We start from the raw sequence: 5602 nt of genomic DNA on the forward strand, positions 1-5602 counted from the left end.
TGCTTCATAAGCTTCAATTTGTTTCTACTAATGAGGTAGTGGTTGTCCTCATGGTGTTTTTGGTACTTTTGGCTGGAAATACATTTAGTTTCTTGACTATATTTCTGCAACCTATGTGGATGCATAGCTTTTACACATGACTCATTTATTTCCCTTCCCTTACAGAGAAAAGTACCATTTCTACCTGCCTGCTAAAAGGAATATATAAAGATTCATTAGGACTAAAAGCAATTTTCTCAAAAACAAACATATACATTGCAACATTAATACAAAAAAAAAGTACTTGAAATAAGGAACCATCTTCCAGGGATAGGAGCTTAGCAGCCTCACTCTCATTATCTATAGAATTGTGGACCACACTACCATTCTCTAGATGCTCACCAACTACAAGTTTACCATTTGAATCATTTTTTGGAAGTTTAGTAGCATGATACCGAGTAATAATACCTATCAAACCATTTGTAGAATGTTTGACATTCTCATGATCAGTTACCATTAATTTTTGAATAAGCTTCAAAATTTATACTAATATAGTTCTCATTATCATTGCTCATGTCATAGTTCTGAGAATGTCTAACAACCATATCATTAGAATTACCCACAGAATCAATTCCCTTTATTTCAGATTCCTGCTTCTTAACATTATTACTAGACCCATTCGATGTGCATCCATTACTTATGGTATGACTTGACTAGAAGACATTATTTGTTTGAATACCATTGGTTCTTGGAGGCACCATCTGTAATGTAGCATCATGATCTGTTGTTGATCTAGATATACTGCATGACTGGCCAGAACTTGTGTTCTTTTCTAGACTTTTTGAAATGAAATTGACATTTGACAAATTTTCTACCTATTGGGGTATCTTGTTTACACCTGCAACACTAAAAGAGATTGTTGTCATTTGGAAAGAATGTATGTTTTCTGTCACCTAGGGGGCATATGAATCTTGTAAGTAGTTTTCGTTTGGATGTCCAATGTTCAATGACACCCTCTTCTTTAGTTTAGAGCCATTATACTGAGATTCAGACCGACCTACTATTTGAATGCTAGTTTTCTTATCTTGTATATAGAATAGCATTTAAGCTTTCTGGGAAAGCACACTTTTCTCATTGACTGAATAGACTTAGAGTACAAAATGTCATAAGAATAACTTCAATCAGTCTAAGCAAATTCAGTATAATTAGTGTTACCATATAAAGAAAAGGTTCTACATAAAACTGTAGTTTTTTTGTGTATTTTGTTATGCACAAATTATAATGAGCTTGCTCCACAAAATTAAACATGTCTTCACAACTATAGCAAATGTATACCCGATTATCATCTAAAGCATGCTAGATGCCTATGGATGAACGAATAAAGCAGAAATGCATCTTCACATCCATTTGGTGAATGCACCATCCAAATTTAGTAAATGTTAAAAGATCAAGCATTTCTAAGGTTATATAACTTCAATTATTTGAACTAAGTAAGGATATTATTTTAATAGAGGCAATCTTGTTTTCTCTCAAAAAAACATATGGATATGGACAATAGGCACTTACTACCCCGCCTTGTTGCACATATGTATTTCTATTCGTCCACATGGACCCACTCATTACTTATAGATTACTCTTCTTACCCTAACCCTAATTGGGGTTGAGTGGCAAAATCTACATTGTTTATTTTATTTCAATCCTGGTCGCCCATTGTAATTTGAGACCTATATAAAGGCCTCCCTTCTCATTTGTAAAGGGGAAAATTTTGAGATTATTGCTAAAAGCTACCAAGATAATAAAGATTTGGTGCTACTAGATGTATTTTAGTGCTCGCATGGTTTCATTGTTCCCTCATTGAAAATTGATTTGTTATATAAAGTGTCTTCATTAAAATGGAGAATGCAATAGTGTTTGATAAATTTCCCTCAATCATTATTTTGGTAGTTTGTTGATTGTAATTGTCATGTAAAGTTAGCCTACACCCCTTTTATGGATGCTTAACTTCTATCAATAAATGTTCATTGATCATTATCATATTGTTCATAGAGATGTGAAAATTCTTTGAATATAACCATTAGAAGATTCCACCAGTTATGGCATAATTGTAGTTGATCTTGGTGAAGTAGAGCTTAGTTATTGGGAGCTTGTCTAATAGAGAACTATCCATTGGCATCATTGTCCTTAGGAATAGATTTAGATCCTTCTAACCTTTTTCCTTTTAATTTCAGCTCATTTTAGTTATATTGTTCAAAGAAAAAGCATAGTGAAATTGCAATAAGCGATGTAGTTTCAATCAATATTGTGGAAGTGAAGAACAATTTAAATGTAAGTACCTTTATGACACCAATATATCACATCAACCATTGAACTTATCACAAGTCAAGACATGATTGGTAAAGAACCTTGGAATCATGTATGATCTTTCACAATCTAATTATACAGGGGGTTTTTCTCAAGAAAGGATAAGATACCTTCATATTTTATTTTGTTGTTGGTGCGGTCATAAAACACACATCAACATTATACTTTAAAAATTAAAATAACATTAAAACATTAAATACCAATACTTCCATAAAATTATAGAATTCAAATCTAAATTCCAAAAAGTTGATTAAATAATAAATGTTAAATATAAACAAAAGCTATTTAAGATTTTAACAAGACTTTATGCTAAAGCTTATAAATGATGGCTCTTTCTATGAAGAGTTTCGTCACATATTGGCTTTAAAAATCTCATGTTGGCCCTGTAAGTGCCCCAGAAGCAGCTTTTCTGACTCAAAATAACATCAAAAAAATGCCTTAGCAAACTATATGACTACATACAAGCGAATGTAATGAGAAATTTGTTCTTATGAACCACTACTTGTGAAACATGGGTCAAGAGTTGAATCCTGTTAGCAATATCACAATATAAGGTCAATTTTTCCAAACAAATTTTGAGAATATTTTTGATGTTCAATATGGTTCCTTTCCCTCCCTCTGACCACTAGCCCTCTGTGACAACAATAGTATTAGTATTATCAAAATTACTCCAAAATAATGAAGAAAACAAGATTTAAAAAATAACATTTTGCTTCTATCTAGTTTGCACAATTACAATGAGTTTTACCTGCTCGTGTGTAGATGAGCCGGGAACATCACTAGCATCCCCTCTGAGTGGTTGATCCATATTGTGCCCCTCTGTCAAAGATCATGTATAAAAATGTTAGCCAAAAATTTATTGACTAAATGGTATGTTGGAGTCATTGATTAGAAGTTGGTTTAATAGTATGTACCACCCCCATGATAGTAGCCTCATTTGTATCTATGCAGTTCAAATTGTAATCAATAAGAAGCTCTTCCCCTACAAGTATTGATTTTATTGCATAGATGAATACACAATTTCCCTTGCGCGCCTCAAATATGAAATTGGGTTGCTTTATAGTTGACCCAAGTCATGTACTATTTATAAAACCCGCAATATTCCTTGTTGCTTTTGGCCTTCCATCAATGTATATAGCCACACTTTTACTTTTATTATTGTCTTGCTATTGTCTATAATTTTCCAAGAGGGCATACCTACGCATGCTCTTTTTATACTGAACAATATGCATCCAACTTTTGTAATCCTAACATGGTCCAACATACTCCATCAATTTAGAAACTTTTTTGTAAGACACCTTTATGCCGTCCATAGAAAATAGGCCCAAACCATGTAGTGATGATGGTGCTATGTGATATATCCTCTCGTTAACACAAAAATTAGTGTTTATTGGAGGAAGTTCCTTGGGTACCCAATGTTTCTATAGATGTTGGTACCTCAAGGGCACCTCGATGTCACCTTCCGCCTCATCATCATAAGAACATGACCCCCCTTGAGCAAGGAAAATTTTCATGTGTTTATTGAATTTCCTTCTAGTCCTTTGACCTCTAGTTAATCTCCCTATTCTAGATAAACTGCATGTCTCACTTTCCTCTTCTATTCCTATATTTCCCTCACTCGAGGAAGACACTTCTAAAAAATACCTATTCGCTAGTACCTGCAAATGGGAGAGATCTTAGAAGAAATCAATCTTACTATTGATAAGTGTATTAAATATACTATCTATAAGGAGTATTGACTTATACATGTCGATCCATGAGATTGTGCGGGATGCTCCTGAAAGGGGTTCAGTTTCTTGCAAATGTAATTCAATTATCGTGAGCATAATCACATCATAATCATAATCACATCCATCATTAGCATCACATAAAAGTTAAAAAAATTAAAAGGTACACAATATAACACTTAAATTAGGCTCACATTATAAGCCTACTAGGGAAGTAGGCCTAGTGAAGGGCTAAAACTAGGTTTTTGTATCAGCTGATGAGTTGAGGGCTTAGTCACCTTGGGGGCATGCTATTTGAAGTTGTTTGATGTGTGTGGAGGTGGAGGAAACACCTAGTTAAGGTGAATTCAAGTTTGGAACCTATTGAGGCATTGTGAGCATTTGATAGTTTGTTGATTAGATTGCTTGGATGAATCCATTGGATGGATTGAGGGACATTCATGGGATTATTCCAGAGATGTAGAACCTAAGGTGGCATAAGGATTTGGTGTGCACTCTGATAGGTTATGGAGTTGGCTTGGATCAAGGAGAGGGATCTTATGAAGATGCTTGGTTGGTGTTGTGAGAACACTATGGAAGTCCCTCTTGTTATGAATGATTGCAAGTCCACCTAGGGTCTCTGCATCACCTATAGAGGCAAAATTATTAAACAACAAATTGGGTAAGCACTTATATTATGTTTTCCCTATGAATTTTATTCTAGGTACAACTCCCTTTTATAGATATTTAATTAATTCTCTTTTCTAAACTAAACACTTACAAATGCTTTTGACCTGAAAGAAAATAAGGCTCAATACATTCATGCATCAATATGTGTTTTAAATAGTTTTATTTAATTAATTTAGATTAATAGTTAATTTAGATTAGCAGTATTCTATTTGTAGTTGAAACTTGTAGCTTTTAAATAGATAATGAATAAACTATGTAACCATATATATAAGACAAATATATTTCTATCAAGAAATGAATATTAAATAGATTAAGAATTGATGGCATACCTCTAAATTCCATCATCATCATCCTTGTCATCGTCATCATCATCATCATCATCATCATCATCATCCTCCCCATCATCATCATCATCATCATCATCATCATCATCATCATCCTCATCATCGTTGTCGTCGTCATTTTCATTGTCATCATCAACATCATCATCAACATCAACATCATCTTCTTCATCATCATCATCAGTAGCATCATCATCATCATCATCATCATCTTCTTCTTCTTCATGAAAATTTGTGTCAGGAACATCATCCAATAACTGCTGGTCATGATCACCATCTACATCATCTTCTACTTCTTCAGTATCTTCTTCTTCCATCACATTATACTTTATTAGCCTTCCTCTCGATTCATGTCTAACAACAAATGACCAACCCGGTTTATGTGGAACCTCTGAGTAAAATACCTGCTCACATTGTCTTGGAAGAACATAAGGCTCATCCCCAACTGGCTCAAATGACCTTGTATTAACCATTGTAAATCCATTATCATGTTCAATAACAGTTCTATCAAGATCATTTGGATTA

The sequence above is a fragment of the Cupressus sempervirens genome, chromosome 3 (assembly GCF_028749045.1).
Source record: "Cupressus sempervirens isolate cs-2001-9-10 chromosome 3, ASM2874904v1, whole genome shotgun sequence".
Lineage (NCBI taxonomy): Eukaryota > Viridiplantae > Streptophyta > Pinopsida > Cupressales > Cupressaceae > Cupressus > Cupressus sempervirens.